This window comes from Pongo pygmaeus, chromosome 12, assembly GCF_028885625.2.
Source record: "Pongo pygmaeus isolate AG05252 chromosome 12, NHGRI_mPonPyg2-v2.0_pri, whole genome shotgun sequence".
Classification (NCBI taxonomy): Eukaryota; Metazoa; Chordata; class Mammalia; order Primates; family Hominidae; genus Pongo; species Pongo pygmaeus.
Genome location: NC_072385.2, coordinates 125,398,429 through 125,410,995, shown reverse-complemented (window position 1 = coordinate 125,410,995; position 12,567 = coordinate 125,398,429).

Below are 12,567 nucleotides of genomic sequence, written 5' to 3'. Positions count from 1 at the left end.
CTGGGCCAGGCACCTGCGCAACCCTGACTGACATGGCACGGAGAAAGCAGTCGGAAGGTTCCTGGTGGTCTCCATTCTTCATCTCCTGAGCTCCTCTTACACTGGGGTCAGCCTCCCTCCCCTGGCTGGCACCGGGCCGGCCTCAGCCCAGGGGCCCCTGTGTCCCTGCCATCTACATCAGTCAGTCCCATGTGAGAAGGAGTGACTCAGGCACTTTGTAATGCAAGATCGCTTACTTCAAGGCGCAAGAGGCTGAACCTGCTTACCCCACCTGGCCAGGAGCCCCCTTGAGGAAGAGAAAGCGGAGGGTTGGGTGGGGCGGGGGGCCTGCGCCCCACCCTGCAAAGAGTGCTAGCTGAGTTAACCTGCCACAAAACTATTAGATATCTGGAGTAAAATGATCATGGGTGGTGTCACCCTCTTCTTTTTAAAATTCTGGGGCCAATGGTTTCATGTGATTTGAGAGAAAGAATGCTCCCTGGCTGGGCACAGTGGAGCGCACCTGTGGTCCCAGTTACTCAGGAAGCCGACATGGGTGGATCACTTGAGCCCGGGGAGGTCAAGGCTGCAGTGAGCCGTGACCGCACCACTGCACTCCAGCCTGGGCGACAGAGCAAGACCCTGTCCCCCCGCCAAAAAAGACAGAAATGTTCCCCTACGTTTCTTACATAAAGGCAAGACCAGCACCCGCACCCCCGCCCCTGCCATCTTGTCTCATGGATGCTGTCTGTGCCTTTAAGACGCCCAGTGGACGCACACGCCCGAGAGCTTAGGAAGTATTGCCTGTCACCGCCAGATTTTTTTTAGGTGTGCAAACATTCAGAAATCAGCATGGTTCTAATTTCCACTTGACAAATCCATGTAGTTAATTTTAAAATGAAAAATGTGTCCATTTCAAACTTCTCTTTCCTCTTCTTCACACTAAATACCAATACCCTTGGTGCCAGACTGTAGAGTCTCTCTCTATGAGCAACATTGGGAGTAAGGATGGGACCTTCCCCACCGCCCCACCCAGCAGGCTGTGCATTCCCAGCCAGTGCCTGGGACAGGAGAGCCATCTGATAGTTGTCCATAGAAGGAATGCCTGCTCTGGCCTGGTGTGAACACCACACAGCCCAGGACCTCCAGGCCACCAGCCACGTGCGAGAAGAGAGGGTGCAGTCCCTCCCTGTGGCCCAGAGAGCAGGAGAATCCAGCCCTGGGTACCGCCTAGGGCTGGACTATGGCCCCACCACCCCACCTTCTGTATGACTCTTGGCAAACTACCCAATTCCGCTGTGCCTCAGTTTCCTCATCCTGTGAATTAGAGAGTGTTACAGAAGCCACCAAATAAAGAAGCAGCCACCAAATAAAGCCCTTGTAGGGATTAAGAGAAAAAATGCAAGCGAATCATGACACGTAGCCAGGTTGCACGGACTGACACTCCATCAACTTCAGCTGCGCTTGCAGCAGAAATGCAGAGGGCTCAGTACGTTCATGGTTGATCAAACTGATGCACAGAAAATGTAATGAGAAAGCACCCTGCCACCTGTCATAAAATTCTGATTTTACCCTAAAAGTCACTTTATAAGAAATCAAAGGCAGCAGACATGATCATTCACTGAGCAATATGCATATAATTAGTGAATGCCTCTGTATGTACATACTTTCATTAAGTTTTTTTTATAGGACATTGGGCTATGATTATTATGTATGAATAATCTTAAGGTGGGATATGCTCACCTTTAATAATTCAGGGAACAGTATTTTTACTCATAAAGTCATAGAGTAAGTGCTCATGAATGTGCTGTTTCTAATGGGATATTGTACTTGGTTTCACTGATTTCTCAACTTAAAAGTCTCAAAATTTTATTTTCCAAAAAAATTTGCTTTTAAAAGTTCCCATTCTGGCTGAACCCAGGTATGATTGCCTTTATCCAAAATGGATTATTCATCATTCTAAAACCTGTAGGTGCTTAGGGGTTCAGGGTAAATTAGGTGGGTTCAGGGTAAATTAGTTAGGGTTCAGGTGCTTAGGGGTTCAGGAATATGGTTCCCAAGAAAATGGATAAAACACTCACACACTTGAAACTGAGGGGCGGTGGGGGGGCAGGGGGTGAGGGAAGTTTTTCAAACTGGGACCTTTCGTTTGGAAGCAAGAAGTTAAGAGTTTCCTCCACGCAGCGTTTGCCCCTCTGTGGCCACCGCCCCACCCGGCTCTGCCCTGGTGGTCACCGCAGGATCCTGGACTACCACCCACGATTGTTGCCTGGGTCTCCCCACCTCCCATGAACATTAACTCATCGTGCTTTTGTGTTTCCCAACCCCATACAATGCGTCCTTCCCAAGGCCATGGGGCTACTTCTAAACCTAGTTAATCCTCCTCGATAGGCTGATGGAGCTGGGGTAAGAAGTTGCCGAGGAGTCTCCGTGGCTGACAAAATCCAGACCCCCCTCTCCCACTGCACATGTCCCCACAGGCTGAGGGCCTGGGCCCATGGGAGGCTGCACCATGGTGGGACCCAAACTTGTGGGCACGTGGCTTCCCATCTTCTGGGGCAGGGCAGGAGAGCAGGGATCCTATCAGCACAGCTCACAGCCCATTGGCCAGAGCACATCGCTCACCTCCCCTGGAGCTAGGAGATCCCAGGGTGCCAGGAAAAAAATACAAGCCGGAGCACCAGGAACCTGGGCCGACCTCTCTGGTCATGCCTCTGTACCTACCACCTTAAAGCTTCTCCACGTCTGCAAAGCCCCCTCCCAGCCCTTCCCCTTGGCCACCATAGCATCCTCTGCGTAGACCTGGCCCCTGTCCCTGCTGACCCCTGCTCCCAGGCACTCTTCTCCTGCTCCACACGCTCCTCCCAAGCGCCTTTGTCAGAGGCAGCACCTCTCATTGCAGACCCCAGAGAGACAGGGTGGCAGGGTGAGGCACTGCGGGGTGAGAAGTGGAGCAGCCCAGACAGGAAGCCAGAGCCCTGGATGGTGGTGGTGCTCTCTCAGGATCCGTGGGAAAGCAGCGGGGTTGGAGGACAGCACCCTGAGAGGGAGGAAGCTCACCGGGCATGAGACACTGATACTCAATATCTGGCAGGAGGGACTTCCCAAGCAGACCCCAGCAGGCCTTCCCGCTGCCCCAGGCAAAAGCAATTTCCCTCTCTGGAGCTCCTCCAATGCCCTGTGGCCGTGTCCCCAGCACTGCCTTGTTTTAGGGTCCCCTGTGCACGCACCTGTCCCCAGCTAACAGAAAGCTCTGAAGGCAGGTGCAAGGCCTCACTCCTCCCTCTCCAGCCCTCATGCTTTGCCTGTCTCCAGGCCCATTTGTTCAGCTCAACGGAGCAGCTTCCAGAGCCCAGAGAAAGTCACCTCCCAGGTGCAGCCCCCTCCCAGGGCTTGTGAGGAAACATTGTGAGCCAGGGCCCTGCAGGTCAGCTAGAAGGAGGGGGTGAAGAAGCGTATTTCTCTGAAATGGCACAGATGAGGCATCACCATGCAGGCAGATCGGGGGGAAGGTTCTGGAACCTCCTGGCTCCCATATCCTTCACTTCCTGTGGCCCAGTTTCCAGCCCTAGACTTGGGTCTCACTGGGCTAATATCAAAGTATAATATAATAAGCAGGGCTGGTTCCTTCTGGAGGCTCAGGGGACAATCTGTTTCCTTTTCTTTTCTTGCCACGTTCAAAGCCAGTCATGGCCAGTGAGTCTCACATTTCACTGGGACACTGACTCTCCCGCCTCCCTCTTCCACATTTAAGGACCCTCAGGATTCCATCAAGCCCACCTGGCTAATCCAGGATAATCTCCCCATCTCCATAGCCTTCACTTACTCACATCTGCAAAGTCCCTTTGCCATGCAAAGCACCATATTCATGGGATCTAGGGCTTAGGATGTGGCCATCTCTGGGGGCCATTATTCTGCCCACCACAGTCCAAGGAAGGTGTTCTGAGCAAGAGACTGTGAATACGGAGGCACCCGAGGGTCCAAGCCAGAGCCTGGGAGAAGCTAGGCAGCCTCTGGGCTCCCCATGTGTCATCTTTGTAATCAGGGAGCAACACCCACCAGGTACCCAGTGGGCTCACAGCACTGGGGAATGCCCCCCGCCCCGGGAAAGGCAGTCACTGAAGGTCCTGTTTGAGCAGACAGTTTCCCCCTTCCCCCCCCCACCCCGAGACAGGCAGTCACTGAAGGTCCTGTTTGAGCAGACAGTTTCCCCAACCCCACCGCCCAGACAGGCAGTCACTGAAGATCCTGTTCAAGCAGAAGGATGGAGGAGGTGTCGTTCTTTCGTAGGATGGCTTCCTTGAGGAGGCAGCATTTCTGCTGCTTTGTAAGTCATGGAAGAGAAACAGCTGGAAGGCCTGAGTTTGAGGAGAACACTCCTAACATCTGGGCCACAGCCCCCGACAGGGCCCGAGGCCTGGAGCAGCTCCAGCTGGGGGAATCCTCAGGTGGTGAGGACATCCCAGGGACCCCAGTGAGGGGCCCTGAACCGTGGGTGAGATTCAGTGTGAAGTGTGAGTCCCGAGGAGCCCAGGCCAGCCTCTGAGATACAGGCGCCTTTGTCAGAGACAGCACCTCTCATTGCAGACCCCGGAGAGACAGGGTGGTGGGGTGAAGCACTGCGGGGCAAGAAGTGGAGCAGCCCAGACAGGAAGCCAGAGCCCTGGATGGTGGTGGTGCCCTCTCAGGATCCGTGGGAAAGCAGCGGGGTTGGAGGACAGCACCCTGAGAGGGAGGAAGCTCACTGGGCATGAGACACTGATAACTCAATATCTGGTGGGAGGGACTCCCCAAGCAGACGCCCGCTTGTTCAACCACAAAGACTTTGAGCATCACCTCAGATCTCCAGCAGTCAGAGAATCTGCCATCCTAGGGTGGGGCAGCATCCTAAAATGTCATCTGGTCTGCCCCACCTGCCAGACGAAGGCAGAAACTACACTGTCGTCACGGCACAGAGCAAGTAATGGCAGCCTTCTCCAGAAAGTCCCCTGAGATGTGGGCAGAGCCACAGGTGGGATCTGGGCCTCCAATTCCCTGTCCAGGGGCCCGGAGCCTCCTGTCTCGCAGCTTTGGAAGCCTGAGGGAGTCCTGTAGCTGTGAGGACTCGGCTGGGGGTGCTGGGGCCAACAGGTCATCCTCCTCATTCCTGCTCAGACACCCTTCCAGCTGCACAGTCTTCTGCCAACCACTTAACCGCTCTGAGCCTCAGTTTCCCCATTGGAAAAGAGGAGCTGAGCATTCCCACTCACCAGGGGGCCAAGAACTTCCCTTGGGACGCATCAAACACCAGTTCCTTCCCTCATCCTTCCCCCTTCTTCGTCCCCCTCCTTACTTAATTCAAGTCAAGCTAAATTGATTTTTCGAATCAGCCTCACTAATTTCCGGTCCTGGCAGCTTCCAAAACGAAAATGCCTTGTTCAGAGCCCGCAGTCTGAGCTTCCTGTGGTCTTCTCGTGTGGACCACATACCAACAGGGTGGGTGAGGAGTGGGGTCAGCCCCAGGGAGCCCGCAGCAGCCCTGGCCCCACAGTGGTGGCGCAACCGGTTTAATTATTAACACTTTCTCCAGGGCAGTCAGCCGCCAACGCACATTCATGAGATACTAACCCCTTCATCTCCCTCCACATTACTCGGCCGCCCACACGACAAGAGCACCAGCGTGCCTGGGTTCTGAGTCACTTTCCAACATGGTATTTCATTCCCTTCCAGGATTATTTATCATCAGGAACCACATACGCTTTATATGTCAACAGCCCATTCAGCAGCTGACATCCCTCACATCCTCCAGGCTGCTCTGCCCTGCTCAGCCATCTCTCTGTTCCTTGCATCCTTCTCCAGTCCTCACCTCTCTCCCAGTCTCCCAGGGTCACCGGAGCTTCTCAGGCCCCTATCCCTTTCCTGGACAGCAGCCTCGCTTCACAGGCCCCGACCTGCCCAGATCACTTTCCTTCCCCCACTTCACCTGTAAGCACCCCTGTTTCTTAAAGAAACTCTTGCTTTTCTTCCTTCTTCTGGGCCCACTGCTGGTACGGCAGGGGAAGCCATTTCCTTCCCCACCATCCACCCCTTGATGAACACAGATATCCTAGGCATTCTCATCACACTCCCGCACTTTCAAAGCTCCCATTGTGTAGGACACCACAGCTCAATTCCTCTTCATGGTTTTCAAGACCTCCTGGCATCTGGCTCCAGCATCTGGCTCCATCCTGCAGTCCCAATCAGTATCCGGGTCCAAGCCCCGGGTCCTCCCTGCTCACCAGCAAATGGCTGGTGCGTGTCTTCCTGCCTGTCTTGGCTCAGGCCGCTCCTTCCATCTGAAGTGCCCTGTCCTCTTGCCCCCACCTAACCCATGAGCTAAGGGCAGGCGGTATCTCACCCTCTTAGCAACCCCACACTACCTAACATAGCCCTGTTCAAGCACACCATCAAAGCCAGGTGAACACTTGGTGTTTCTGTTCCCTGGGGCTGCCATCACCAATTACTGATGGCTTCAAACAACAGAAATGTATTTCTTCACAGTTCTGGTTGCCAGAAGCCTGAAATCAAGGTGTAGGCAAGGTCATGCCCCGTCTGAGGGCTTGGGGAGGACCCGCCTGTGCCTCTTCTTAGCTCTGGCTTTGCCAGCAATCTTTGCCATTCCTTGGCTTGCAGATGTGCCCCTCCAGTCTCTGCCTCCACCATCCCATGGTGCTCTGTGCTCATGTCCAAATCTCCCTCTTCTAATAAGGAACCAGTCATTGGATTAGGGCCCACCCATAAGACTTCATCTTAACTTGATTACATCAGCAAAAATCCTATTTCCAAATAAGCCACAGTCACAGGTGCCCAGGTTAGGATTTGGACGTATCCTATTGCGTTTGGGGAATGCAATTCTACTCACAGCATTAGCCATGTACCTCAGACAGTGATGCATCTGCCTGAGTCTAGGTTTTCTTAACTCTTAAGACAGCACTCCCATCTCAGGGAAGTTGTGAAGCTGCCATGAAACTGGCAGGTAAAACCCACCCACTTCTTGACACAGATTTCTCGACCTTTTTCTGTCAAGGCCCACAAGACATCCTTGCAGGCAGAACTCCAGGCCCAGCAGCTGTGACAATAGTATAACCAAAATCTAGAATCTGTGCTAATTTTTTTTTTAAGAGACAGGGTATCTCTCTGTCACCCAGGCTGGAGTGCAGTGACAGGATCATAGCTCACTGTAACCTCCAGCTCTTAGGCTCAAGCAATTTTCCTGCCTCAGTCTCCCAAGTAGCTGAGACTACAGACAACTGCCACCACACCTAGCTAATTTTTATTTTTTGTAGACACAGGGTCTCACTATATTGTCCAGGCTGGTCTCAAACTCCTAGCCTCAAGCAATCCTCCCACCTCAGCCTCCCAAAGTGCTGAGATTACAGGCATGAACCACCTCACCCAACCCCAGCCTGTTTTTTGAATTAAAGAATAACTGGCAAACTTTGCCACCTTAAAGTGATTAACATTATTATTATATAATTACATAATATAGAATATAAAATGAATATTTTCTTGAAATGTATCCATTGTGATCCATTGTTCTTAAACAATTAAGAACTAGGAGTTTAAAGCAAAAAAAAAAAAAAAAAAAACATTGCTGCTGAAGGCTTTGTCCTTTCCCAGCTCCATAAGAGCACAGGGTGGCAGAGCCAGGGGTTTGAGCCCAGGCTCTGGGCTCTGACTGGCGGGGACCAAATCCCAGCTCACTGTTAACTGTCTGCACAGCCATGGGCAAGCCGTTTCTGCTCTCTGAGCCTCAGTCTCTCGTCTGTGAATGGCAGCATCCACCCCTCGGGCTGCTGTGGGGGTGAGATAGAATGATGCATGTGAGGCTGAGAAGACGCCTGGCAGACCCCGAGCGCCCGGTGCGGGGTGGCTGCTGTCATGACTGTGCAAATGCTTCTCCTGAGTGGGAGAGGCAGCGTGATCACAGGAGTCAAGCCAGCGGGAATTCTTTTCTGTGTGCTCCACAAGAGGCTATTTATTTGCTGAGCGTTATTGGAGACCTTTCAGGCTCTGCAAAGCCCCTGCTGCCCAGCGCTCTGTTCTGAGCAGGGAGTGATCGGGGTGGCTTTTTGAGGGCTAATTACTCAGAAAGTCCAAGGAGTACGCGAAGCCAACGTGGAGTGACACGGAGAAAGCTTCCCCCACAAGCCCTCTCCTCCCCCGAAACTTGGCCCCATTCAATGCCCACAAGTTCCAGTCAAGCCACTGAGAGCAAACATATTTCTAAAGAAAGGGAATTTTAACGAATTTTGTTCTGAAAATGCAGCAGGAGGCTTTGAGACTTTGGAGACCTCTGGGCCGTTGAGATTCTGTGCTCGGCGCTTCCCACACCCTCTCCCCTCCGGCTCCACCTCACCCTCCTCTCCAGGCCTCTGTCTGCCACAAGTTTGCTGGAACTGCCCCAGCTCCCAGGCCCCAGAACTCCTCTGCCCAGAATCTCCATCTCCTAAAGCATGAAAGAGACAAAGCTGTTCAAGTCTCTCTTCCCTCCGCTGCATTTTCCTCCCTCACATTCCTGAGATGCTCTCCTCCTCTCTGCAGCCCAAGAGCCGCAGCCTCTGCTCCTTCTGTTTACATTGTACAGAGCTGGAGACTTTGTAAGACCCGATAGGAGGAAGCACCAAGAGGAAATCGGAGCAAACGTCTTAATGAGATGGTCACCCTCGGCCAGGGTAATGGTCCTGAAGTGCTAGACGTGCTTCCCCAGTTGCTGCCTCACTGTGATTTGCCGCTTTTCTTTCATTACTATTCATTCCGCGTCATTCATGTGATAATTTGTCATGTTTGTTCCTAGTCCGCTGTAATAGTACTGTGTCCTTTTCCCCCAAGTGAGCATGGTTGGATTTGTTTTGTTCATGAGACAGGTTTTTTGCTCTTGTTGCTGTTGTTTTTCTTGTTGCATAGATGGGGGAAAGTGAAAGGGCAAAATAAAGAGATTTCTTGCCAGGAGTGACTCCAGAGCAGTTTAGAGAAATCCTGGCCTTGAGTGGAACCTGACAGGGGGTGTGTGTGCAAGACCAAAAGGGTCCTCCAGGGAGGGGTGATTGGCACCTCTCTGCACCTGGAAATATCAGGGCTCGCCCAGCCCCAGGGTCCTCCCAGCTGAAAGCTCTTCTCAGTGAGCAGCTGCCCAATCCCAAAGGCCCAGAATACACAGAGAGACCGTTCCTGTCAGGATGAGGGAGCTCCCTAAGTGTGGGTGTGGGGCCCTGGCTGGGTACATGTCCCCATCCGTAATGGGGCCAGAGGCCACAGCATGCTCTGGAAACTGATCACTGAGTGAGCAGAAGATAGCCAGGGCTGCCACTCTCACCCCTCCTGCCCAGATCCTCCCTGCCAGTTATGGGGGAAAATTACATTCATATATAGATAATAAAATATACATAATAAATTTAAAATATATTAGAAATTATATATAACTATACATATAATAAAATACATATAATAAATTACATTTATATATGGAGAGAGAGAGGGATGGAGAGAGAGACTCAGAGAGGGAAGACAGGAAAGAGAGGATAGAGCTGGAGGAAGAGAGAGAGAAGAGCAGAGAAAGAGAGAAAGAGCGGGAAGGAGGAGGGGAGAGAGAAAAAAAGAGAGAGAGAGATCTCCTCTACCAGCAAATAAATACTATTATGATGTTGGCAATATTTTAAATTGGAGCAGCTGATTTTTATTCCCGTATGCCTGAACTTAGAATCAAAGACCTGACGAGATACAGTCCCTTCAAGATCCATCCAGACACAGCACTATCAGCACTTGGTTTTTGCACTGATTTAGTTTTCTGAAGCTCATCCTCACATCCTACACCCTCTGACCCCCAAAACCATTCACGCTTCTCATCAATATTGACTTTCACAAGACTCAAGCAATTATTGGGGTAACTGTGCCCCTAAACTGCCCTCTTCCCTCCCTGTGCCCCTAGGAGCACCGGGCTGTCTTGCACGAGCACAGACCCACACATCTCATGCACCCCTCATCGTCAGGGAAACAGACTTGACAGACCCCTCAAGGAGCTCCAAAGGCTGCTTTTTTTAAACCTGCAGAAAACAGAGGAGGTAATTTAACACTCCTTTCTGATAAGCTCCCTCACTGTCTTTTGCCCCAACACAAAGGTCCTCATTAGCTTTCACTCAGGGCTTTGAACTCCACACAAAACCCTTCCTTTCCCTAACTGCCCGCTGGAGCTGGCGCTGGGGCCGCGGCCAGCATGTCAGCATTCCCTTTGTCGTCTATTTTTAAGGTGTTTATAATGGAGCCTTTTTCTGCTCCAAGCTCACGCCCCCGTAGGTGAAATCTCAGTCAAGGAGGATATTCTTCGGCTTCCTAAACACCAGCAGACCCTTTTTTTAAAAGCCTGACAGTTAACCAAGTTACTTTTGAGTACGACCTGTTTCTAGCACTTTGGGTGGGATAGGCCAATTGAGAGAGACGCTAATTCCCCTGTGTATTGACTATGCAATCACCTCCGTGGAAATGGTGATGTCCTTTTCTCCCGCTGGCCACAACCTACCTGCAAGATGTGGTCCAAAAAATTACTAGGAAGTTCAACAACTCCAGTGCAAAATGCATTTGTCCCTCAGAAGCAATGTGTTAGCTGTCCTGTAGATCCCAGGCTAGCCCACAGAATTTGACTTAGTCCCTGGAGCTGCTGGTCTCCCACACTAATAACAGTCTCAGAACAGGGCCCAGTTCCAGGAGGAAGGAGAGCCAGAGAGGGAGTGCCCTCCTCCTCTCCAGACAAAGTGGGCATCGGTGGACTGCAGAAGGGCTGGCATCTGTCTTCAGTCAGTGTTCTCCCCTTGCCATCTCTGTGCTCCTCTCTCTGTGGGTGCCAGATCCTGACCTCTGACTCCAAAGCCCACTAGAAAGCACCTTATCCTGAGGGGCTGGGGACAGATGGGCCATCCCACCCCTCCATTCTCAGCCCATACTAATCTCTGCTCCCTGTGCCCAAGCCCAGGGCCCTGTCTGCTCAGTGCAGGCGAAGAATCGAGTCCCCTGGCTGGGCACCCTTCCGGGGAGAAAGCAACAGGGAACAAAGGCAATGGCTTGCTATCGGCCTGGCCCTACCGCACTGAGCTAGATGACAGCAGACGGGGCACTGTGCCTCCCTGGTCATTGCCTCCTTTATCAAATGAAGGGATCTGGGCCCTCAACTGTCTCATGAAGTCACCTGTGCAGGCATGTGCATTGGTTTAAGAACAAATTTTGTTAACCCAAATGAATCTCCATCCACCTAACAGAGTTTCAGGCAGGAACCTAAGGCCTGATGAAAACACACAGACCAGACCGTAGAAGCAGCTTCTTTGAGGCCAGGTTCCCTGAGGTCATCTCTTCTAAGCTGTCCCTGATCAAACAGAGTCTTTCCTTCCCACATCCCCCATATCCTGAAAGTGCCAAGTTTCTCCTGATGGCTCCATGTCAACCATGCCAGAGGCTCCTCAACAGACAAAGTAAAATTAGCATGGCCATTTACAAACCCAAGTGCTGGTGAAGCTAGGACCTCCTGCTCTGGGAGCCCCCAATTGTTAAGCCCCATGTCTGCACACAGCTAAGGAAGCTGGCCTCCCTGTGGTGCATGTGTAGCAGTGACTGTCCATATGATCAACACCTAGAGTCACAGTTAAGGACTCATCATGTAACTCGGCTTGACCACTATGAATGCCCTTAACCTCCTGTGTACTCTCTTGAGTCTCCTGTGGAACTCATGTGTAAAGTGATCACAGTATTTCTACAGGGACTCCAAGCAACCACTGGAATTCTTAGTGCTTTCTCTTGAGTTTGACCTACTGTATTTTAAGTCCACTCAGGATGGTAAGGAAGATGATGGTCCAGGAAACAAATGTTTTACTTTATAACAGATCTGCTCTGTGTTCGCTTTTAATAGAAAGGTATAGACAATATATGCTCAATACATATTCCACAAGTGAATGCTTACCATTCTATATACAGGCAACTTTCCCATAATTCACTCTTCCATATAGCAAGGTGTTTCTACAAGGATAATAGAGCATCATTCGAAGAGTAGCACAGCCTCACTTAAAAGTCTTGCCAGAGATTAGAATGGGCACCCAATGGCAGCCCCACGGCTGTTCTATTAGCACGTCACCCACCCATGCAGCTAAGCATATGCAAATCTTGAATGCAGCCGATTGCATCAGCATCCAAGACAGAGGTGATTCTCCAAGTTGTGGACTGCTTTGGCTTCTCGCTTCCTTCTGCTGCTGTCCCTCACCCAGCCTGGCTGCTGGACAAAAAGGGAACACGCAACACCAGCTTATGGAGGAAGAGATTGAAACTGCACCGATTTGGAATTTGGAATGGACTTGGCCATCCTTCAGCAGGCTCTCAGTAATCTCCTCCACCAGCGTGTGTTCACCACATGGCTCTGGTCCCAACACCACCAGGCTGGACACTGCGGAATTAGAATGTTTAAAGTGTGGTGTCCATCACCCTACAGCAGGTAATTGATCTAGTTCAATGGTTCTCAACTAGGGGCAATTATGGCCTGCAAGGGATACTTGGCAATGTCTGGAGACGTTTTTGGTAGTCACAATGGGAGGG